The 26134-nt window shown below is 41.6% G+C and overlaps 1 long non-coding RNA gene across 1 annotated transcript; it reads left to right on the top strand.

Moving 5' to 3' along the window:
- Positions 1–12147: 12147 nt before the first annotated feature.
- On the top strand, positions 12148–26083 carry LOC130544834 (uncharacterized). Its single transcript, XR_008961487.1, has 3 exons — positions 12148–12220; positions 23489–23871; positions 25789–26083. It is a non-coding gene; the product is annotated as an uncharacterized LOC130544834 (long non-coding RNA).
- The last annotated feature ends 51 nt before the right edge of the window (positions 26084–26134 follow it).

The following is a 26134-nucleotide window of genomic DNA, read 5'->3' on the forward strand; positions in this document are numbered from 1 at the left end:
ATGAGGAAGAGAGCCAAACCCTGGGGTTAGTGTAATAGTGAGGAAGGAGCTGGCTCCCTGACAACTTTGTGGCACCTCCATGCCAGTCGTGGGATGCTACCTCCGAAATTCTTTCATGTGAATGAATGAATGAATGAATGAATGAATGAGCAAGCTTCTCTCTTATTTAAGCCACCATTTTCTAGGTTTTTCTGTTACATGCCGCTGAACCTAATCCTGATACAGTGCCACAGTAGTTTGATAAATTACGTTAAGCTGGATCCTTAATGCTCCATAAAAACAGAAATAGATCCAAAAATATTTGAAAGAAATATAACAAAGACAAGTACATACTACTATATTGAAAATTTTTAAACCAAAAATAAAGATACAGACAGGAAGGATGGGATAGGTGCAAGAGAAAAATTAAAAATTCAGAGAGAAAAATTCCAGGCAAAAAAGACGAAAAATTACCAGTATCACTATGTTATAAATATTTGCTCGAGTAAGAATGGGTCTTGCCACAGTCACCAAAGTTCCAAGGTTCTGTTTTGCAGGGACAAAACTCTATCTTAAGAGTTCACCGGAGGGAAAATTAGATTCTGAGGAGAAAAACTAACTCTAACCAAACTGACAAAAGTCTGAAAGACCAGAGCGTCCCTTGAGGGCAGAGCCCCTGCCTCTCTGTCTTGGTCACAACTAGTACCATATTTGCTGAATGAGTTAATTAATTTTCATTGCAATGTAACTGCCAGGGGGATCAAGAAACGCATAACCTCTGGTTACTCAGGATCTTCTACAGTTTCCATGGGAACGAGGCAGTGTAGAGTCACGGTTCAGAAAGTAGATTCTAACTATATTCGAATCCAAGCACCGCCACTTAATAGTGGTGAGACCTTGGGAAACTTTTTAAAACTATGTGTCGTTTTTTTCATTCATGTAAAATGGGAGTGATAATATTATCTACCTCACCGGGTTGTCCTGGCTATAAAATGAGTTATTACATGTAAGGCTCTTAAGAACAGCACCTGGCGCAGTTAGCACACAACAAATGTTTATAGCTCTACAAAAACCCTAAGCTAAAGCAAGCGTTTGTGGACACTATTATTATTATCTGATCTACATCCAAAGTCAAGATCACATGAAAACAGAATCTCGGGAAGAAAAAGAAGTAGGTGATTGGCAAGGTTTCCTGAACCGAAGGTTGAGTGTCGCTTTAGTTCTGCAGTACATGCTACAATACAAGTGTTGGTATTTAAAACAAAGAGTAAAGGTTCTAAAAACAACCCCCTATAAATTGTGCTGTCTCAGTTTACAAGACTTGTAAACCCACATAGATTGGGTCAAGGGGAGCTAACTTCTATTTCTTTCAAGGCTGATCATTTAGTTTAAAATACACTTCCTGTCTTCTGGGCACTTCTGTCAAACGGCTGAGAAGTCCATCCAACTTACCTGAGCTCTTTAAGGTGCAAGGAACCAAATAACTCGGATGACTCCAAGGAAAAGGGGATTTGAACAGTTTTCAGTTCAAAATACATGAACTGAAATTGACCCTGTGGCTGAAGCACCATCAGATACCAAGGCAACCAGAGGTCGGATCCACATCTCCATCCCTCTCAGGTTCCCTGCCTCATTCTCTGCTCTTCTGCTCTTCTCTCAGTACCGACTGACTTCCAGTTTTTATCCTACCTTTTGGTTTCTGGGGCTCGTGATTTTTGTTCCCTTATAATTTCATCTTTTTCGTAGTATAAGACATAATCTTAACTTTCTCGGTTTCTTGATTCACATTCTCCAGAGAGGGAAATCTTGTCGGGTCTTCATGTCTTTCTCTACTAAGTCACGTCATGGGTCTTCTGGCCTTCAGGCAGGTATCATTCTGGTCCAAACTACTATGTCAAGATGGCGGTGGCTGCCGCTTCAGCAGAGTCTATGGGCCTGGGCACGGCAGACCCTTTAGTAGAAGTAGGGGGTGGTTACACACAGGGATTGACATTCCTGACACCCTGCTGTAGTCCTTTCCCTCACTTTCCCCCTTGGCTTTCAACAACTGTCTTCATCTCTCTAATATTCACATATAGATCTTACCACTCTGTCCTTCTGTCCCCGGTACTTAGCAATCCAACTCAAGCTCAGCCTTCATATCAGTCTTTCCAAATTCCCTGATGCATTGTTTCCAGTAAATGCTCTGTTGATGAAGTCAGGTGGACTCTGTGGGAGTTTATCTCAATGCACACAATCTAGCGTCTCACCAACAAAATGACTCAGCCCCCCCTTACGCTGTCACAAAATGAGCTCAGAAGAAATCACGAGTTATGTAAAGGCAACACTCATGGCTCCTTTTAAAATCAGCGAAAAGGTGAAAGCCCTATGATAATGGAACAAAACTGTCTTCACATAGGAAAGATAGACATTTTAAAAGCTAATTGACAGGCGAGTTTTATTAAAAGCTAATTCTATCTGGTGTTGAAGCAAAGAGTTTATGAATATATACTATATAGGTAGCATATAGCTCTTATAGATAGCATATAGCTCTAGGGTGGCTCAGTCGGTTAAGCGTCCAACTCTTGGTTTCAGCTCAGGTCACGATCTCACGGTTGGTGAGATCCAGCCCCAGCTCAGGCACCGCACTCAGTAGGGAGTCTGCTTGAGAGTCTCTCCCTCTGCCCCTCCCACCTCCTTTAAAAATAAATAAATAAATCTTTTTAAGAAAAGAAAAAGAAGTCCTCTAGCTCTGAATTAACAAGGGGGACTGGGAAATACAAAGAGGTACACGGATGTTTGCTGGGCACTGATATTTCTGCCACGTGCAGTAGATGACCAACACAGCCACACGTGGCCCAGCTCTGGATTAAGTAATTTGGTTTTTTTTAAAGATTTTATTTATTTGACAGAGAGAGAGACGGCGGGAGAGGGAACACAAGCAGGGGGAGTGGGAAAGGGAGAAGCAGGCTTCCCGCTGAGCAGGGAGCCTGATGAGGGGCTCGATCCCAGGACACTGGGATCATGACCTGAGCCGAAAGCAGACACTTAACAACTGAGCCACCCAGGCGCCCCTGGATAAAGTAATTTAAACATGACACAACCTGAAGATGAAATGGACAGCAGGAGGTGAATTCTAGAAATCGTGAAAGATGTGATAACAGATTAGGTGAAAAAGTGACTAATGATGAATGAAATTTGGGGCTTGGATGACAACTTATTTGATACCATTAATATAAGTCATAGTTCAATATAATCACATTTAGAATTCAGTCTTCTGATCCCAACCCAATATTCTGTCAGGCTCAATACTTCATTTACAAAAATGCAAAATCCTAACAAAGGATCATTGAGTCAGATGGTGTCCCCAGTGTCTAGAATAGTGCTTGGTCTATGGGAAATGCTCAGTGAACATTAAATGAATGGATGAGTGAATGAATGAATGAAGAAAGTGACTTTATGTCAACGTAAAGGATTTGACTAAAAAAAAAAAAAATGTCTTTACATGTTGTTAGATCCTGCAAATGGTTTCCAAGGCAGTTGTAATCCCTTTTAATAGCTATTTTTAAAGTATCCTAAGAAACCTTCCACATACTTATGTCCACATTCCTAAACAATAGAAGAAATCCAATTAACTTTGTCTTTCCTTTTATAGGAGTATTTTTCATTTCTAGAATAAGGGCCTAATAAAAGAATCTATGCAGCCCTTTTACTTTTAATATTCTGTGTGCCTCTAAGACAAAATGTGCTTGATTAGTTCCACCCTCCAACTTACAATGAATGTATTTACCGACTCCTCCCAGATAGATATGGCTGTGGTGATCACATTTTACTCACCAAATGGAGTGAAACTAAGTCTAACAACTAAATCTAGTACTTAAAATCCGAATTTTCCTGAAAGTCTAAGACACATGGACACCACAGGGATGAATCTGAAATATTTATTTGAACTCTGCATGATTCCTCATGACCTTCTACTTCAAGTGTCCTTGTTCGTATATCAGGGCTGCTATTCACCAATAGGGCAACATTTTGATCGGTCAGAGGTCTATTTTGATTGTCTGAGACCATGCAATAGTATTTTGAATATTCGAAGAGTACCTTTGTCTTCTGTGAGCTTTAATTTGTAACAGGGAGGCTAATTGAAGCTCTGGTAAACAAGATTGCACTCAGATCATTTTGATTCTGTGGTAGGAGAGTTTTTAATCCTTTCGTCATTGTCTCCCAATTACCACTTACCACTTTGTTCATCAAAGAATGTGGGATAAATTTTACACTCATTAAAACAAATCTAGACTCCAGTATTACATGTAGATGAAGTAAGACAAATTTTTACAGACACAAACTAACTTGGATGTGTGTATGTGTGTGTGTGTGTGTGTGTGTGTGTGTGTATATGTGTGTGTATATATATATGTGTGTGTATATATATATTTAATGGTTTTAGGTTTAAGTCAGTCATACTCTGACAGAGTAGCGTGAACCATATAACATCTGGAGGTACCCCTGTATTAATGACTCATAATTTCAGTTCTAGAAACATATACATTTCTAGAAAAACCAAACTGCTAGATAGAGATGCTCATTAAATTGCTTGTACAAGAAAAAGGATATTACTTTTTTTTAATTATAGTTGAAATGAAAGTTGAATAAAGTGCATCGGATTTCCCCTAATATCCTTACAATCATCTTCAACTGCTAGAATCATCTTCCAATGTTTTCTAGACTCAGCAGCACAATTTACTCTTATCCTTCGTATTTCCCAGCCTCCTTGTTACTCAAGTTGGAACCATGTTCTAGCCAATGGGCTGCAGACAGAAATGATATTAAGTTAATTCCTACTCTGGTTATAAGTGCCCCTGTAAGAACCTCCAGCTTTTTCTTCCCCTGCCTTGGTGATCTTGGAGGCTAGATATTTCAGATGATCTCACTATAAAATAGGTAGGTTGCCAGGATCCCTGAGTGTCCACTAGGAGAAGAGCCACCCTACAAGCAGCGGACTGTGACATGAGCAAGGAATAAATGTTTATGGCATTAAGCCACTAGTGTTAATTAACCAACTATGATAGTGACTAAGAGGATAATGGGGGCTGAAATCTAAGCCCTGGTTTAGTACCAAACCATGTAGCTTGGCAGACCTTCACCAAAATGAGTGCCCTGGTCCGCATGCCCTCAGGGGAGTTGTACCTTTTGTAATTCTCATGTAGATGCCATACGGACTATCAATAGCCGTGACTGCATCCCCTCTCAATTGATCACCCAGTCTGCACTCTTTCTCCCCTTCACAATCCCTCTATAAAGACCTGCCAGACCAATATTCCTAAGGCATAACCCTGATCATGACATTCCCTGCTCAGAAACCCCCAGAGGAACCCCATTGCTTTGTGGATTAAGCCCAAAATCTTTAACATGGTCTCCAGACCCTCCGCAATTCATTGAGCAAACCCACCTATGCATCCCAATCACTACCTTTGTCTTCTCACTCCTGTGTTCTCCATCTCTGGAAGCTAGTGTGACATGGAACCAGGAGCTCCCTCATCTTGACTCCACATAGCAGGCGCGCCCCAGCTCATACCCAGCTTACAAAACCTCCACCTTCACTCCCTCCACGAATTTCTATAGTGTGGAATTTCTTCAAGTCCTCCAGCCTTCAGGAGACACCTTTTCCTTTAATATCCAAATCTAAAAGCTCAACTTCCATCCTATGTATGATAAATTCACCTCCATCTGGTTTATTTGTGGGGGAGAAGGAGGTCTGTCTCACAGTTGTTCTTGAGGCAAGTCAATCTATAGCCTGTTCCCCCATTCTGGCTCTGCAGCATAGCTAGAATTCAGCTGTATTCTCACCCCTTGTTGGAAGGTGTCAATAGCAACTCATCTTACTTGTGTAGAAGTCCCTACTTGTGTGGAAGGTGTCAATTGCAACTCATCTTAGCATGAGGGAACCAAGAGGTAAGGGAAAAACAACATAAAATGCATCTACTCCTACTCTATGAGCAGCTAGGATTGGCAGATAAAATATAGAATATCCAACTAAATGTGACTTTCAGATAAACAACAAATCATTTTTTAGTATAAGTATGGCCCAAGTATTGCATAAGACATATTTATGCTAAGAAATGACTTGTTGTTTATCTGAAACTCGAATTTAAGGGAGCATCCTGCATTTTTATTTGCTAGATCTGGCTCCATAGTAGTGTCCTCCCTTTTGTTAAATTCTTGATCTTTGGCTCATATTGAGGAGGAAAGCAGGACTCTCCCTGCCAATGTATAATCCACCAAAAACACAGCCATATACGTATATATTTATATGTATGGCATGTATATATAGTATTATATAGTATCCTTGTATCAAAATAGCATTCCCCCTTCAACAGCAGTGTTTTCCTTCCTATTATCCATGTGATATAATGATTTCTACACAACAATATCTCCCGTATGACAAAAATAAGCCTCTTGAAGTCAGGAATCTTATTCTTCATATTCTTTCATTGGCTAGTTAGATCTTGGAGGCAGCTTTCTGGCATTAACTATCTACTTGCTACATTGGCATTTCAAGAATTCAAAACTAGCAACAGCGCCAGAGATTTTAAAGCAGATAACAGTCAGAAGAAAATGCCTTAGGCATGTATAATAGCAAAGCCCTAGCGCTTTTTCTGACTTGCATCAGCCTTGGATTTTTACTTTGGGACTTGCACATATGTTTCCAAATATCTTCCAATGTCTTCCAGGAAATACTTGGGTGGGATTTACGTGAGGTGCGTCAGACACTCGTAGGAACCCGCAGGTTATGGCTAAAAGTCATTCTCTTAAGATAGCTTTCCAAAGGTGTCACTCTCTTCCTAAAACATTCTAAGTAGCAGCCCCACTTTGTGGGTGTCATTTCACTTGTACGAACGTACTTACACGCTACCTGCAGTGCTGGAAAGGAGCAACCTGGCCACAAGTTAACATCTTGTGAAACACACAGCCTCACTGTTCAGCTCCTACATCCTGCGCTTTTTTGGTAGCACCTCTGGAAGCCAGAAAGAAGGGTGGGTTAGAGATTAAAGTTAACTAAATACCGTAAATACTATATAGAATCATGGAAACAAATGGCCTTGTTCTTTCTCTCCCGTATTCAAACAAGTGCAATGGTCCAGATGCTAGTCGCTTAGGTGTCTACCGTGATGATGATTCTTTCGCAAGGAACAAGAAATTAATTACAGCCATGGAGGTGCCCTGGAGTCATAGTAGAAAGAGTGGGTATGGTCTGGCTTCTGTAAGCAAGTGATCCAGAGATGGGGGACATTTCCCAGACTGCTTTATGGAAATCTAACCCTTTTAGAGAACTTTGGTTACTTTGCTGAAAAAGAAAAAGAAAAAATATATATATGTATGTATGTATGTATATATCAAGTAGCAGCAGTTTTTAAAATGAGATAACATATGCACATGATAAAAAATGCAAAGGGTATATGAAAGGGCATAAAGAGAAAAATGAGTCTCTCCTCCACTCCGTCCCCTAGTCCTCCTTCCCTGAAGCATAAGTGACACCAATTTCTATATCTTTCTAGATGTATTCTCTGATGTGTATAATTATATAGCCCTTAAACAGATTTTACTTATATATAATATATATTATATAAAATAATAGACTATTATACACATTGCTTTTTCAACTCCTTTTTAAATATTTTTATTGGGAAATATATAGGTAAGCTAAGGGTAAAAAATTTAGATAGTGGTCTCATATTTGTATTTAACAACATCATTTTTTAAAAATTTTTATATAAGTTTAATTGATTAACAGATAATGTATTATTGGTTTCAGGGGTACATGTCTGTGATTCATCAGTCTTATATAATACCCAGTGCTCATTATAGCGTATACCCTCCCCAATGTCCACCAGGCACTTACCCCATTCCTCCACCCCCATCTCCTCCAGCAACCCTCAGCTTAACAACATATTTTCAAAAGCAGTCCATATTAATACATGCCACTCTGCTTCAGTATTGTTATTGTTGTATAATAATCCATTATATCGATGTACCACTAACCAATCCCAATGTTGATGGGTTTTTTGTTTGTTTCCAACCTTTGCTATATATTGAAAAAGCTATCTATTGCTCTTTCAGTTATTTTTCCTTCTTAGAAAAATGGCTTCAAGTATCAAATAAGATATTCAACAGATACTGATTGACCACTCACTATGTCCAATACATGATACCTAGGCCCTGTAAACAATAATGAAACTAAGACTATTTCTATACATTTCGCCCTCTTCAAATTGTTTGGTCATTTCACAGGTGTGTGCTATGGGATTTGTATTGACCCTCCCAAGTCTGTAACTTAAGATCCCTTCTTCATCCATTAAAAACAAATCTTCTCTTCTAAATTTACCTCACCATGGCAAAGTAAAAGTTTCATAGATCCAGAACTTTAAACTATCACTTGAAGACTATATATCAGTTTTCTCTGCAAAGGTAAACCTATGCTTAATGATATAATTACAGAATTTAAGAACCGGGGAAGGACCTAATGATCCTACAGACCGATCTCTTCACTTTACAGATGAGGCAAGTAAAGCTAAGAAGAGGTTAAATCACTGAGCCGTGGTCATACTCTAGCTTATTTTTCTGATACAAAATTGGTTCAGTATACCTCCCCATCCCCCATTTAAAAGTCAATCTGACTTTCACTTGTGGCCATGATAGAATAACAGGGACCTGATTTACCTTTTACCATAAACAAATGGAAACCATTTTGATGGTTTGAGTTAACAATTGAGTTAACTATTAACAATAATTTTCAAATATTGGACAACATGCAGCAGAGGACAGTGATCTTAGAAAGAAGAGAAACAAATGAAGCGAAACTATTATTACCCCAGCTTACTGCCTACAGAGAGTCCAGGCTACAGCACAGGCAAGGGAACCCCAACAAAGCCTGGCAATTTTCCTGAGTCAAAGAGACAGAAGTGAGAATTCAGATTGGCTAAAGCAGCTAGAATTTGTAGGGTAGATGACCAGAGGGGAGAAAGCTGCACACAGAGAAAGTACTGGAGATCTGCAGGGGATCCCCCTTGAGTCTTAAAGTAACATACATGTGTATGGAAACTATGAGGCCAAGAAAAAAAAAATACCTGAAAGGAGCAATTACTGGCATCCACCCAGGGCTGGAAATACTTCACATCCCCAACAGCCTAAATGGAAAAACTTTCTAACACATTGAGCATTGGCTTGAGTATCAGAAAGGTATTGCCTCTTTAGTAGGCCAAATGAACCCTTCGTTCTAAAGGCTGGTCTGCTCCTATCAGCATTTAAAGGCAAGCTTCAAAAGGATCAAACTCTTTCCTAGTAACTTAACTGTGTCCCAGAACATAACTCAAAAATATTTAAAGGAATACAGAAAGAAAGAGAGAAAGAATCAAGCAGCCAATATTGTGAAATTCATAATGCCTGGAATCCAATATTTTTATTGATACCTTTTTTTTCACCAAGCATGCAAACTGAAGCAGGAAAATGCAACCCATACTGAGGAAAACCAATCAATCAATCAATAGAAACAGATCTGACAGAGATGGGCTCCCGGAGATCCAGGCCCAGCCCTCTAGCAAGACAGAGCCCCACGGCATTTTATTTTCTTTTGTTTGTGATTTTACATAGACTGAAGTTTTGTGGGTTAGGTTAAACTTGGGACCTCCTCGAAGAGGACCCATTTATTTATTTATTTATTTCCAAAATGGCAACCTCCAGCAGTGCACAAATGTTAGATCTGTAACAGGCGATGCTGAGAGAGAGCAAGCATTTCAGGACCTACAATTAAAGAACTTAAGATGTCAGGAGAATAATAAGAATGTAAGGGGTCCTATAGAAATTCAAACCCTAATGAAAAAAGTCAAAGAGACCTTGAAATAAATCATCGACAGGTCCACATCGGCCAACTGTATTTGATTGACAAGCTTATCATTGAGAATCAAGAGAAGCCTTGGACCTGGGGAGCTACGACTGGCACCCATTGGCAGCTCTGGACCACCTTCAGCATCCATTCTGTGCTTGGTATGGGGGCTCCCAACAGACTACTCGTGGCCTCTTCTATTCGCTTAAAATAGCCTCTTGCTCTGCCGGCCCTGTAGGAGCTGATAAACTGAGTCCGGTTTCCATTCTTCTGCAGCCTCAGTAAAAAAGGATGGCTGTCCTTGGTTCAACTGTTAGAATTAAGAGCTGGAGCTCGCTCAAAATAATGCTGTGTATTATTGGGTCTTCTCTCTACCTCACCCCTCTTTTGTATCTTATCACCACTGGTATAGAGTACCTCCACACTTTGTTTCTTGCTTGACAATAAACAGAATTGTCTCCCTAAAAAAAGGATATGACACAGGTGATAAAATTGTAGACAAAGACATTAAAACAGCTGTAATAACTATGTTCCATATGTTCAAGAGAGTAGAAAGAGTGAGCATATTAAGGAAAGAAAAAGAAACTTTTTTTTTTAAAAAGAGCAAAGTTGAACTTACTGTGAAAAATACAATATTTGAGATGAAAACTCAGAACTTCTATGACAGTTATAATTTTTGCCATTATTTCTATCATTAGTAATGTCACAAATGTAAAATAACATTTTCATTGGGTCTAAAAATACTCCTTTTCATATAGAAATCTCAAACCCACATACCGTTGTGCATCAAAACTATCAACGCAGAATAGTGTTTGCATAGTAAAAATATGTTAGCTGCACTTGCTACTGGTATTTGTAAAGAACAGACGCACACAGCCTTTTCTGTATGCAAAACATGTTAAGCCAAGCATAACTTCTATTCAGAAGAGTTTAAAGTCCAATGAAGAATAAAAAATTGGGTTCTGCAACTTCATTTTTAAGCTTGGTGCATGCATAAATTAAAGAAAAAACCTTTTATATGAGCCACTTAAGACAGGGAATAAAACTAGAGACCCTTGCCAGAGTCAGTGACAGCAGTATTCCCAATTTGAGGGTGAGCTGAGGCTTGAAGTATCTAACGTAAGAAATGTAGTAAGAAGAAGGAGCAAATTAAGCAAGAAGCTGAAGAAGACCAAAAGGAACTCTTACGAAGAGTGGAAATGTAAAAAATGTGAGGACTACGGTTTACAAGTATGTATGAATCTCCCTGACAGAGGCGGAGAAGGCGATAACATGAAAATGCAATTAAATCCAACCAACAGTTATTGAGTGCCTGTTACCTGCAAGACACTGCGCCAAATGAAGTACTATCCCCTTCCTCCAGCTGCACGAAATATGATGCAAGAGATGGATGCAGATACATAAATAATTGTACCATAAGTCAGACTGATAGCTGCAGTAACATAGACATAACAACAGCTAAGGGAGCATAGAGGAGTGAAATAATAACTGGATCTTGGGGCTGGAAAATGAGGGAAGATGACAAAAAAGGCAACTTTCGAACCATGTCCTGTAAGATACAAGGGATTTTACTATATATAAAGGGAAATTCTGTAGTTAATTTAATCTCCCATTTAATTCCATTTATTTCCATTTCATTAATTTCTCCATTTAATATCCCCCTCCCACATACCACCATTCATTTCTCTGCCTCTCTCTGCCCTACTTTATAATCTAGAGACCATACCATCTAACCATCCTTAGTGGTTGGCTGGCTTTTAGTTGAGTTTGGCCAATCAAAGACACTTGCCAGAGATTGGAGGGCAGGAAGAGAGAGAGGCTGGGGTATTTATTCACTCTCCTCTCTCCGGTTCAGCACTGTGGTTTGGCAATGGCTGCAACCTTCCCAGTCCTCCAGCTTCTACTCATGGCCCCCATTCCTATGGCCCCAGCTCTCCCCAGGCTGTGGTGACAGTATTTCATCCCCTTGGCCCTTCAGGCCTATAGAAGGTAAGAACTTTCCACTCTGCTAGCGTCTGGATGTCTTAAACACTCTTGTGGCTTCCCTTTACCTTGATTGTGTCTCTTAAATAGTCTCTTCATTTGGACAATCCAAGTTGAATCCAGTCTTAGAGAGAGTAATATAAGCAAAGGCAAGGAGGAAGCCGTGTCATGATTGAGGAACCATGACTGCATTATGGGGAACATCATGGAGTGGGAATCTAGGGTAGAGGAGAGGAGTTTTAGAGAACTGGGGCTAGATTGCGAGGGCCTCGGTAAGGAATTTGGACTTTACTCGTGGGTAAGAGAACTCCAGTAGTAGTTACTGAGTGGATACAATCAGATCTACTAGTAGGTGGAGGAGGGAATGCAGAGGAACAAGACTGAAGGCTGGGAAGCCAGGTAAGGAGTTACTGCAATAAGGTCCTAAAATGGGGCCTGGATGAAGGCAGTGAGAATAGATTTAAAAGTGGTCAGCAATACAATCTATAGCGCGTGGCAAATAAGTGAATTGAGGGGGGATCCAAGGGAATTTTTAAGGGTGACTTCTAGGTCTCCAGCTTGGGAGAACGGTAGCCCTATAAACATAGAGGAAGAGGTTCTCAGGCTTGGGAACATGAGTTTCATCTGGACCACCTAAAAATTGAAGTTCCATGGACCATTAAGGCTGAGAAGCTCAGCAACGAGTTAAAAAATTGGGTCTGTGTAACAGGAATAACGTAAGAACTAGAGATAAAAGCAGATATTACAGAGTTCTTAGTCCTAGTGGTCCTTGAGAATCAGCTGAGGAGTAAATGTCAGGGTCCAACCCCCAGATCAATTAAGTCTGATTTCTGGGTGGAATCAGAAATCAGACTTACTTGGTGTATATTTCAGGAGATTTCATCTGGGTTTGGATTTTTAGACAGCCCCCTCGCTAATTCTTAGTGCCCCCAAATCAAGAGCAAAACAGAAGCAGCTAAGAACAGATGCTGACCCGGGAGATGATAAAGAGTGGCAGATAGAGACAAAAACAGCAAGAAAAATTTTCATCAGGAGAGTGGATAAACACATCACATGCCACCGACAGGTGGAAGAGGAATGAGAAGAGGTCGCTACATCTGGTAAATAGGTTCTTACTGATCCCTGGGAAAGCAGTTTTAGTAACTGCAGCAGCCAGATTGCAAGAAGCAGAGCAGAGAGTTTAGATGAGGAACCAGAGGGAGCATAGACCACTCTTTCAAGAAGCTTGGTCCAGTAGATAGGAGAAAAGAGCCAGTAACTTAGGAACAAATGGTTTGAGAGAAGTTTTGTGGAACTTTATGGTAGGGCACTTCAGCTGACTAAGGTCAGGAAACATCAGAGAGGAAGAGGTGAAGATACACAGTGGAGGGTGGGTGGACTGGAAGAACAGGGCCGCAGGGGAACCTGGGGGTGGTGGGAGGTTATCAGAAGAGTCCCCCCGAGCAAGGGATATCAAAGAGATAAGCTCTAAGTTGAGAAAGGTTGAGGGAGTTTGCGGCATTGTTTTCATAATGCAGTGGACAGCAGGGGTGACTAGTGAGAACAAAGGAGGTAGATAGGAGAGGGAAAAGCCAGAGAACAGTTACTGAGAACTTTCCATGTGCCCGGCACCAGGCTGAAATTCTACCAAGTTACCTCATCCAGTAATTTAATGTACTACCGAAGGACAAATGTCACATGGGACAAGAAGCAAAAATTAGGCCTGTTCTGCCCGATTTCAGCCAACCAGTCACCTTGCTCCTGTGGTACCATTACTAATTAATGGCCCTTTAAAGCTTAACCTGCAATCTGTTTTAAGTTAAATGCTCATTTCTAGCTGAATAGGGAAAGATTTCAGCTATGATAATATTTCCTTAGTTTAGTTTAAGGAGAAGAGCCGTAGAAGAACATTTTAAAGGAAGAGAAAAAGCCTATTATTGAGAACGCTCCATTAGCAAGGGCAAAGAAAGATGGGGCTTTAAAAAGATAGTGTTTAATGGCCCAAGCTAATGGCAATTAATAAATATTTAGTAAGTGGAATTAACCTGCATATTTTTAAGTTCTCCTTTGAAATGTAAAAATGTTAACGTTAGATTACAAATCTATCAGGACTGTGCCACCTCTTTCTGTGACGCCTGGACAACTGTGTGAGCTCAGGGGATATCAATGAAAGATTGAGTCATCCACATCACCAGGCAGCCCCCGCCCCGCATTATTATCCATGCCGTATGGTACCGGCAAGCAGGCCAGTAAGCTAAATGGCTTCCAATTTTCCAGATGCAGATAGAGATAGGAAACTCATGATGTTGGGGGTCCTTTTCTCTCAGAAACACTTTCCAAAATTGGGATCAGTAAATTTAGAAGTAGCTGCCGAGGGTTTCCTTCCTTGACACCCCAGTGAACCGAGTTGGGGAATGTGCATAACTGCAAAGAAAGGCAGGAAAATTGACCAACCTGCTTGAATGAGCCTTGGGGAACCCCAGAGGGATGATCCTTCAGCTGCCAAAACTCCAGTGGGAATAGAGGTGGAGATAAGGTTGAAGAGGGCTGGGATGAACTCAAGGTAGCACCCCTACTTGGCTCTCCACAGCTTGAATACCGAACCACTATAAATTGTTTCTAATTTATTACTTATGTCTAGCCTACTTACAAAAAGCAAGTTTTACATGATCAGGCCTCCCTCTCTTAAATCCAGAAAGTATGAAGCTTTTAAGTTCTGCGGAAACTGGATCCCAGTTTACATCACTCACCATGCGATCTTAGATCTAAGCACAGTGCCTGGCACGTAAGGCAGTTGGCACTCACTAGATATTTATTCAATGTTTGCATTTTGTGCATATGATCCTGCTTTCTTGTGTTTCTACATATACTTCCTTGTAAAGTGTTTTTAAAGGTACTACTCTACTTTTCCATTATTCCTTCCGTGGAATAGTCTAAGAAAGACGTTGACGCTGTAAGGATGAGGCACTATGTAGACGCAAAGACATCTGCCTAACTCTCCCATGGACATCTTTTACCTATAGCCCTGGAAGTGTTCTAACAGAGGTGCGCTGCAGAAATATTAATCTGAAACTCCAGGGTTTTCTGTCCTCTGTCTCCTAAATAAATAGCTTTTCAAAGTGTTGTAGCTGGAAGACCGTCCAGGGTTGTAGCACCTGACATTTACTTAATGCATTTCTTGAGCGGAGTCTCCATTTCTCTCCTAGAGTCTCCCAGAGTTCTCCATTACATCTTGGGCGGGTAGATACAAGACAAACATTTTCATTTCGTCTCCATTCTAAAAGGTCAAAATGATGACAAAGTCAGAAATAGAACCCACGCCTTTGGCTTTATTGCAGATTTCAGCCTCCTTAACCTTTGTCCAAACATCGGCTTCCTCGCAGCCTCTTCCTTAGCAGTTCATCTTCCTAACTCGTGACCACGCCAGCTGGGTGAGGTGACGCCTAGACTATAATAACAAGAATAGTAAACTTAATCTTATATAGGACCTTTCACACAGCTCCATTACAAAATGCTGGGCCGACTTACGAGTTGTAGAATTACAGAGTGGCGCTACTGAATTAAGTAACAACTGATACTAATAATTAGCTTAATTTATGGTCTAGTCGAACTGTCACAACTGAGGCAGCTTCCCCTCCACCCCTCATCTCCCTGGCTTTTCCTCCTCCTCCCTCCTCCTCTGGCAACAGCAACCAAATGATGTGCTGAGATGGTCACATTAGTCCATCATACAGTCAAGTCACTTCTTCCTTTACTCTTAGCTTTACGACATTATTATATCAAGAATTTCCAACCTTTTTGGAGTTACATCACCCACCATCGTTTAATTTCACAACTGCTTCTCCTGACGGTATGCACTGGGTGGGAAGGGCATGCCAGGATGAATTGAAATACCCCGAGACTCTGCAACAACTTCAGAAATGCGCTTGCTTTCCGCAAAATCAAGGTTGGCAATGACTCCTCTACATGGTAACCTTGGAAAGAGGGTTCTCCTCTCCACTTAAACCAAGGGACTAAAACTCAAACACATCAGCAGGGTACTATGGGGTCATGTGGCAGAAATTGGGAATGGCTGTTTTTCCAGTGTCTGTGCCTGGTAGCTTTCCTCGGACACTCTGAGCTCGTTGGTAATTGGAAGTCAATGACCAGTCAGAATTCAAGAATGTTCTTATATGAACTTGATCTAAAAACTCATGCAGCTTAGATTTCACACAGAATACCCAATTTTAACACATTTCATTATTATTATTTAATAACACATTTAACACATTTTATTATACCTATTATACCCACATTTATTTATACCCATTTTAACCCATTTATTAATCACTTATCTCCCTACATCCTGACCCCCAGGTTCTAAGTTCTGAAGCAGGAATATGGGTCGTCTTTACAATCAAAATAATGTAACCTGGTGACCAAACTCTCCAGGGCCACCAAAGCTGCTCCCTCTGTAAGATACGTTCTTGTGGCCAAACTGAATTAGGACTCAAAGGCTTTTTAAATGATCTGCTGCAGAGCGAGGGGTAATTGTCAGTGCCCTCTATGCTCTGATAAAATCGCCAATTTACCTGAATAGAATGTATCTCAATAACACTCCATGCTGGGGAGGGGGCCCCAAGCAGGAAGTAGCACTAACCATTTTATGCATCTTTTATTATTGCATAAAAGTGATTAACAATTTATTACTAGGCTAAGACATCAAAACAATTAAAATGAACATAAAAATCCAACATTGTCAGATTCTTCTGGACTACTGGAGAGTAACTGACATATTCATATTCCCCCCACCCCCACCCCATGAAACTCTTCACAGGAACTCATGTTTCTCTCTAATACCTCCCTACCTAGAGGTGACAGATGGGCCCAGATCCGAGTCCCATCAAGCTTGGGAGTTGCTTTTTTATTTTTGTCAGGGGGAAGAGGTCTCTTTGTTTTCCTGAAGAAGAGCTTGTCTGCTATAAAAGAAAATGCGTGCTCTTTAACTGTGGACTGAACCAAGACGGATTTCCCATTCTTGCCTCTTGCCACCATATATTTTTTCTGATTTGGTTTGGCCGATATCACAACCAAAACAGAAGCCTTCCTGACAACCACCCTCCCAATTCCACTGCCCTGTAATATCTGCTAGAAAAATGATTCATTGTGTAAAACCATGTTTGGCAAATAGAATGGGAAATTTCTGTTTGCTGAGAGTTCTTTGGTTTTACCCTTTGCTTTCCCAGAACGAACTCGGGCCCTTTCAGATTCTTAAAATCAAAGAGGGCCGAAATCCTTCTCTACAAGTCAGCGTCTGACAAACATGAATTTAAATTCACTGGCACCACTCACTTGCCACAAGGCTCCCTGAGCCTATTTCATCATCTGTAAAATGGGGCCAAGTCTAGTGAGAGCTGTTGGCACTCCTGCCTCATTCTTGCTATTCACTGCCAGTCCTTGGCGATCAGCAGCCCGAATTTTACTGCCTATAATATTTACCACAGGTAGCAACTAGTTTAATTATGACAAGAGTTGATAGAAAATCATTTTTGGAAGTAATTGGACTACTTTTGAAATTCCCTGGGCTCGTTTCAGAGGTTGTTTCCAAGAAAACAGGCAAAGACCAGAGTTCTCAGTTCTCCTTGAGCCTTGGGACCTCTCACCTTCCAACTTAACAAATGACCCTGGATGTTTATTTATTAGTGACTGAAGAGCTTTTGTAAACCAATTACCATGAGCAAACAGCACTTATTGTAAAGCAATAAACAACAATAAACCTTGCCCTTATCTAAATTCATTGCTCTAAGCCACAGACCTGCAGGGAACAGTTAGGTTTAAAACTCACAGTTGGTTAAGATTGAAGATTTATAGACACTCCAGTCCAGCTCTCCTTGGGGAGCCAACAATGCCAAAGTACGAAGTCTGGAAGGCCAAATAACCTACATAAGGGTCACCTTTGGTCTTTCACTGGGGGCAGGAGAGCAAAGGGAGAAGAAAAAATTCTGGGTTTATCCAAATACCCTTTTTCCCAGGACGTATGAGTATGCAACACATTACAACCAATTTCTCCTCCAGGTATAGTGACCAATAAAATAAATGGAAAAATCACTGTTGCCAAGTTACACAGGGCAGATTGAACACTCACATTTATCTCTATTCTTACAAAACAAATTCAGCAAAAAAAAAAAAATTTTTTTTAATGACATAAACCCACAAAGACTAAAAGAGCACTAGACAAACACACAGCAAATGAAAGAAAGAAATGATATTCAGAGGAAGTTGAAACCTAAACAACCTGGAGAAACAAATCAGTTAGAGTCACAGAATCCCAAAGACTCAGACGCTGGGGGCAATGGATACCTCCACGGGTCAGAGTTCTGGGCAGGCCTGAAAACAGAGGGATTGGTTGAACGTTGAAATAAAACCCATTCAGACCACTTCTAGTTCCCCTCCCCCTCCCCCACTCCTCCAGGATTCTGTTCAGGAAAGGGACAGCAGACGCTTTGAAGAAGGCAGGACGGTGGCCCTGAAGATAGTCTGCACACCTTCCTGCTTCCCACACCTGGCTTATAGCACGTCAGCAGTGGGCTCATAACCGCAAGGGCAAACTGAAGGATTTTTCTCTGAGAAAATGGACAAGCCCAAGAAAAACTGAGGTCCTATTAGTTGACTCAGATCCTAACTAGGGTGACCAGATTTAGCAAATAAAAATGCAGGATGTGCAAGTACATTTGAATTGTAGATAAACAACAGATAATTCCTTCATATAAATATGTCCCATACAATATTTGGGGCATGCTTATATTAAAAAGTTATTTATTTTGGATCCAAAATCCAAACTGAACTGGGCATCCTGTATTTTACCTGGCATTATGTCCCCAACCCCAAATTCCAGTTGGCTTCTTGGTGCCTCATTCTTCCACAAGAACAGAGCCTCAGGACCATCAGATGTGTGAGAAAGGCCCCCAGCAGGAAAGACAGAGAGGTCAAAACCAACAAGGACACCTGAAAGAAACAGAAAAAGGGAAGGCAAAGGAGAGAACTAAATGAAGGAGAATGAATGTCATCTGGAAGATAAGAGAAAACTCGCTTCCACAAAACAGGAACAGCATTCTATTAAAAAAGGAAAGAAGAAAAGAAGGAAGTGAAGAAGAAAGAAAGTTCAGAAAATGAGAGAACACTTGGTTATTGAAAATACGATTTTTGAAATTCAAAATTTACTGTAAGGGTTGGAAGATAAATAACGGAGTCCTGGCATGGATGTTGGATGAGGACAGTATCCAAGGGGGGATACCCCAGCACAAGGCAGGAAAAGTACAAGATGAACCTGGACAATACGTTGTGCTGGAAAGCAAGAAAGTGCTTTCAAGAATGATGGGCATGTGTCAAAAGGACACAGAAGGCAACTTGAAGGGACTCCCACTGCCTAAACTGGGGACAATTTCAGCATCAAAATACACAATGAATAAATTAAAAGTTTGATGAGGAAAGGGATATTTGCAGAGTTTTTAATTAACTCCCCGCTAGCTACTTATTAATTATGAAATAAGTGTCCTGTTATTTCCAATGTGCCAAGATGGCGTACATCAGACTGAGGACCTCCTCTAGACTGAAGGAGACTGAAAGCATGATCGAGACAATTGTTCAAACTTGAATGCGATCTAAGTATCGGGTAACAGTAACATAACTCTTGATGTTTGTGACTGTGTTGTGGATTTTTAGGTTACGTCCATGTTTGTAGGAAATACACAATAAAGTCTGGAGGATGACAGAGGATCAAATCAACAATTCACTGTCAATGGTTCCAGGGGAAAACGTTCTATACACCGTCCTTGCAACTTTTCTGAAAATGTGTGATTATTTCAAAACCAAAAAATAAATACATCATGCAGTTGTCGGGATAATTAAACGGGCTCGTGTATATAAAAGACAATGTGTGTTACAGAACGGTGGTTTCCTGACATCTGGGTTTTGTGGTCCAGTAAAACCTGTCTTGAATTGGGGGCGCGGAGGCACTGTAGTCACCACCTTTTTATTTAGCCACAGAATGGCATGAAGAAGAATAAGACTACCATCCATTACTCCTATCATTTCATCAATGATATTTCTATGAGGAGCAACTCACTCGCTTTGGCAGGGACACAATCTCAAAACTTAAAAAGCAAATACATTTGCCGCTAAGTAAAACTTGGCACACTGCTCTTATTCTTGTTATTTTGCTATTGTACCAACTTGGGAAAATGTCTTCATGAACCAGACCATGTCCCTGTATGTGAAGCCCAGTCTCTCCCCTTCCCCTGCCCATTCACATATAAGGCTGTACTGTCCTATATGGCCATTAGCCACATGTGGCTATTAAGTACTTGATATAGTTTTTAAATGAAGTGTAAACATAAGTATAAAATACACACAGGATTTCAAAAACATGGTATGAAAAAATGTCAAAAATCTCCCCCAATAATTTGTATATTGTTTACATGTTGAAATAATAGTATTTGGGGCATACTGAGTTAAACATACTATTAAAATTAATTTCTCTTGTTTCTTTTTACCTTTGTAAATGTGGCTACTAGAAATTTTTCAGTTATGTATGTGGCTCACGTTGTATTTCCAGTGCACGGCACTGCTCTAAGGAGCAATCCTGTCTTTTCCAAATCAATTTGTACGCTTTTGTTGTGCAGAGCTGGGAGATGAAGAGAAATGGGGTTGGAGAGGTGGGAGGAAAGAGAAGAGGTGAATGAAGACGGGACATAAACACATGGCCTGGGCATTGAGGACAATTTGGGGGATTTGGTGGTAAAAGTCTCTGTCACATGCAAATTGAGGAAGAGAGAAAAGGGAATTTAAGAAGTGTCCTTTGGGTTATAAATCAGATTCCCTTTAGCGTTCTTTGAGAGATTTGCAGCTCTAAAGATTAGAACGCAGGTTTCATTTCTTCTTGGCTCTGGGATTACCTTCTCTAATTTTGATTCTGGGAAACTGGGCCTCCTGAGGACCTCAGGATTTATTCGGGTTACTTTATTATTCTAGATATTCATTGAATTAGTCCACAAAACTCTTTAGGCCTTTTTTTTCCATCCCTTTTCCCCATTCTTTCCACCCTACCAACTGGGGCCTGGGGTAATATGAGGGTAGCTCGCTCAGTGCTGGAAGGACCCACCCACATTCCCACCCCTACCCTACCTGACCCCATCTCTTGTTTTGTTAGACCTCACACAGCCATCCTACGGGATTGACAGGTGCCGGTGGTCACATTCTAATGGAAGTCTCATCCCATTAAGGATTTCTTACCCACTAGGCTTGTTCTTAAAGGTGAAAAAATCATTTGCTTAATGAGATGTCACTTTCCTACCATCCTAATCCATTAATTATTCAGACCTTCCCTTTACACTTCCTCTGAGGCAAATGGTCTCGGACACACACGGCTTCCTCCCATGGGGAAATCCACCTTCTGAAATGTAGGAACAAGTCCTCAGGACAGGGGCAGAAGAAGGAACAGACAGCAGCCATAGCCAACCCCTCTGACCAACTCCAAGTGTGTCCGAATTCCTCAAGCTCTGGAGAAGTCTAGACAAGTGGCAGTTCTTCCAATAAATTGCTCAAGGACACCTTCCTCCCTTCGATTTCCCCTTCCTTCAGCTCTCCCCTTTCCCCCAACTTTTCTTTTCTAGCTCTCTCCAGCACTTGCTTCTTCCTCTCCCTCTCCCCCTACAGAAAGCGGCTGTATCCTCTTTCGAACCCTAGTGTGTAGGCAGGGCCAGTCTGCTCCTTCTCCAGAGGGCACTGCAGGGAGGCCTTTTCACTGGCTCTAGAATGAACAACTGGTTAGAAAGACTTCCAGTGTCCAGGATGTATTTGGAAAGTCCAAAGTATTTTGAAGGGTAGGAGCCTCTCTCAGGGCTCTAAAAGCTTAATACTTTACTAAACTGCCTAATTTTACTGGATGAAGCAGGCCTTTTCAGGAGTCCACTCGGAGGGCTCCCTCAGCTTGGCTGCCACCACTGACAGGGTGCTCCTTTGCAAAGGGGCACACAGTTGTGGCAGGTCATATCCTGAATTCTCACTCTGGCTCAGTGTATACCAGCAGTCATCTTTATAATGTCACCATAAGTAAAAGACTTGCTAAGCATTTCTTTTCTCTGCAAAATATCACAGAAAACCATCTGGGGGACAACTCTTTCTAAGGCCGGTTCGTTCAAGTCTCTCTCCAAATATCTCTTCCTCAGAGATGCCCTTCCTGACTACCTTGTCACTAGTAGCAATTCTCCAGCCCCAACTGCCCTGCAAACACTACAGTGGGGCGCTGTCATCATGTTTACCACTCCCTTCAATGTTCTTACTCATATTTACTCCAAGAATGTTAGAACATAAAGTCCATTAGAACATAAACTCCCGAAGAGCAGGAATATTGTCTATCTTACGCTGTCTCTCCGATGCGTGGCACATACTAGGTGCTCAATGACCATCTCTTGAATGGACGAGTGAGGTAATGAGAGAGAGCGAGCAAGGGGGAAGAATTTGGCTTCAGGAGTCATGCCCCTCTTGGCTCTGCAGGCAGCCAGGGTACCTGCAAATGCTCCGAACGTGCTGGATATTTAACAAAACCACAGTGGCTGAGGGCCTCGTAGGTACGCTGCCCTGCCCCATCTATCAGAAAGAGCAAGGTGGAGTGCTTTAACTGGAAATGATACTCCATTACTTTATTCCAAGCTGAGTATGGCCGAAAAGGGTAGAATACCCTGGAAAGGTACTTGCCAAAAGGATTAGAAGAGAGGGAAGAAGAAAAGATTAATGTGAAGTCGATCACTCTAAACTTCAAAAGGTACATACTGTACCTGGGAACACGGCCAAAACACAAGGGGTGGGTGTGGACCGTCAGGGGCAGGCCTTGGTGGGGAGAAGACCCGTGTGGCCCAGGACTGATGTGATATGGTAGAAAATAGGGCAATGGGGTCATTAGTGATACAGATGTACCTACATTTCAAGGAGGACTTGGGCCTATAGGAGGGTCATCCCGGATGCCTTTTTGGCCAGATTTCAGACAGAAATGTCTGGGGGCCTTACAGCACTCTGTTAGGAAGGGCATAAACCTAGCTGAGCCAGTCTGAACCGAGTAGACAAAGGCAGGTCGGGGACTTCCCTCCCTTTGAGTGCATCCGTGCAAGGGCCTAATGGTGTGGAGGCAGGATCCTGCCAGCTGGAGTCTGCTCTGTTGGGGCAAGAGAATGCTGAGAGGGAGGAGACTGCCTTGCACAGGTGTGAGCTCTTTATCCTCAAAATGGTTTGGGTCCAGTATCTTATTTTACACCCATTTCAAACCTGTGGGGCTGGGAGGGCAGTTACTGTTTTCAGGGCCATTTATGAGCAGGGAGACAGAGCTTGGCAACTTTGAGGCTTATCTAGAGTCAACTTGCTTAAAATAGCAGGGGAAAGGTGCTCTCTCTCCACCAGGTTTCTAAAATGTGGAAGCCCTGCATCAGAATCACCAGGGAGCACCTTTAAAATGACCCACCCCAGAAATCCTTAATCAGAGGACCTCTGGGGTCAGAGTCCAGAAATCTGCATTTTTCTTATGAATTCCAGGCGATTCTTATGCCTACTAATTATTTAGCCCGGCCTACCATCCTTAACTCTAAATCAGTGTGCAATCCATTGAGCCATTCGCTCAATTCTGAGCCCATCTATTCCTGTATTCTTTTTCTCAAATAGTCTCCCTTTGAACTGGAAACACAAGGAGTTCCTTAGAAGAGAGGATCGGGTGGTTGTAAAGTGAAGCACGAACGAACGTTGATAAGGCCTATTTGAAGCTCTGGTGAGGAACGCTTGTTGAAACAATCATAATTAAAGTGCAGACCGTAAAACACAGCAAAGCCTGGGAACCTGCTCTTCAGTGGTTAAAGAGACATGCAACCCAACTAGCCGATCGAATGCTCTGGGACTAAAAAGAATTGACAAAGAGCTTCGGAGTCATTGCAACTGGCAGAACCAAAGCTCCATGGGCAGGCTGGGGACTGTGGAAACAAGATACGTTGCAACAAGTTCCAGAGCAAAACAAAGAAAGCATTTTCAAACAGCTGTTGGGAGCTTATAAAGTAAGTACGGGAGAGGCTCTGCCACAGCATCCAGGGCGGTTGAAGGAAATACCCAGGGCCGACGGAGAATGGATTCCCGGGCACAGGGGGGCGGCAGGAATCATAATCTGTATTTTAGTGTAACATACCATGAGCTTGTAGCAGTAGAAGCGAGTCGCTGAGAACAGCGTCCTTTACTCTAGTAATCCCTCGCATTTGCAGCATTCTTATGGCTTAAAATCCTCCATACAGCCTTGCCTACGTGACCCGACAGTACCTTAAAAATACAAAGCCCTGTCACTCTCCTTCGCTAGTTGTAATCTTCACCCCTGCTCTGCAATAGTCATCATCCCTGTTTTGCGAGTGAGAAAGTTGAGGCTCATAAAATGAAGGGATCTACAGAAGATCCCCCAACTCAGTTGTGGAGAAGCTAGGACTCAACTTCAGAGATCTCCCTTCCCTGCGCCCGGCTCCCTCTTACTCATTTCTGCAAGTAAATAAAATGTAGCTCGGGCAACCATAGCAGGTGAGGGCTGTAAGCCAACCTCCCATTTGGCGGATGAGAAAACTGAGGCATTGAAAGTATGATTGAGGCTCCGTGCCGGGTTGCGTGGGTATCAATAGGGCTCAGACACTGGGTCCCATCTCCGATCATCCAGTTCAGAGCATTCGTTCCACTCTGCCTTGCTTCCTCTCATAGTTTATGGGTCGCTAGATATAAATCACCCATGTTCATTTGGAGACTTGGAATAAGTACCCTTAAAAAGGGAAGTAGGGGAGTCTAACAGATTAAAAAGTCATTACAGTGATTTAAAAGGGCACCTCTGGCCTTTTACATTTAGTGGCTTTAAAAGCTCGGACCTTCCGGCTTCCACGCCTTGATATTAGAATCAACATACTTGCCACAGTGAGCAGTACAGAAATATTTGCTGAGTGGTGTCCAGATTTCTCCTATTGGTGTAGGTGGTTATAAGCCCCAGACAATGACAAAAGTGCAAAAGTCGTTTTACGTTAGACTCTAGTACAGGGAGAGAACAATAGAAAGGAAAACTGGATTCAAAACATGATTTCTAAAGTTACCAGTTACTAGAAGCCACATGAGGGCTCGCCCCAAGACAAGGTAGGAATGAGTGTGCTTTGCAGGGGTGTGAACAGGTATGTGAACGCCCATGCTCGTAGCAGCATTACTCAATAGCCAAAAGACGGAAGCAACCTGAGTGTCCATCAACAGAAGAATGGATAAGCGAAGTGTGCTGTATTCGTACGTACAATGGGATGATCTGTAGCTGGGAAGAGGAAGGGAATTTTGACACGTTACAGCATGTCATTATTTCCATAACGAAGACATTTATGCTAAGTGAAATAAGCCAGTCACGAAAGGACAAATATTACACGATTCCTCTTAGATGAGGTTCTTACTTAGTGAAATTCATGCAGACAGAAAGTAGAATGCTGGTCTCTAGGGACTGAAAAGTGGTGAATGCGGAGTTAGTGTTTAACAGGTGTCAAGTTTCAAAAAAAAAATGAGTGTGCCTTTTTATTTTGTTTCCTCCCTTATTTCCTATGGGCAACAGGGCTATATGTCCTTGGGACAGCCTGGGGACTCCAGTTCAAGTTCCAGGTTTTTTTCCTCCCTTTTCAAAATGTCCGCTGAACATAGCACTACAAGCAAACAATAAGACAAATCCAGAATGTGGGACGTTATATAAGACAGGCTGGCCTCTTGAAAAGTCGGTGTCCCTAAAAAAGGAATGAAGGGGAGGTTATTCTAGATCGAAAGAGACATAACGAAACACAATGCATGCATGAGCTATGATGGGTTCCTGGTTAGAAAAGAAAAAAAAAAAAACTCTAAAAGACATTTGGGGAACAACAGAAAAGGTGTGACTATTGACTTAGCATTAGGTAATATTTAAAGATGATTGTCATTTATTCTAGATGTAGTAACGGTATCGGGGTTGTGTCGGAGAGTCTCTTCATTCGGAGGACCTACATGCTGAAGTATGGAGGAGTGAAGGGGCACGACGTTGGCAGTTTTCAAATGACTGTGCACACAACAGCAAAGTAACTGTACAAAACCCACAAATAACAGCAAAAATGGCAATCATGAATAAACCAATTACTGAATCTAAATGATGTGTATAAAGGTGCTCACTATACTACTTTTTCAACAGTTTTGTATACTTAATAATATTTACTGTAAAATGTGTAAAAATTGAGTGTTCCTGCATTAATAAAGACGAAATCACTAATGGATACCTTCTCTCGTCAAACCCACCATCAT

This window comes from Ursus arctos, unplaced genomic scaffold (assembly GCF_023065955.2).
Source record: "Ursus arctos isolate Adak ecotype North America unplaced genomic scaffold, UrsArc2.0 scaffold_25, whole genome shotgun sequence".
NCBI classification, from domain to species: domain Eukaryota; kingdom Metazoa; phylum Chordata; class Mammalia; order Carnivora; family Ursidae; genus Ursus; species Ursus arctos.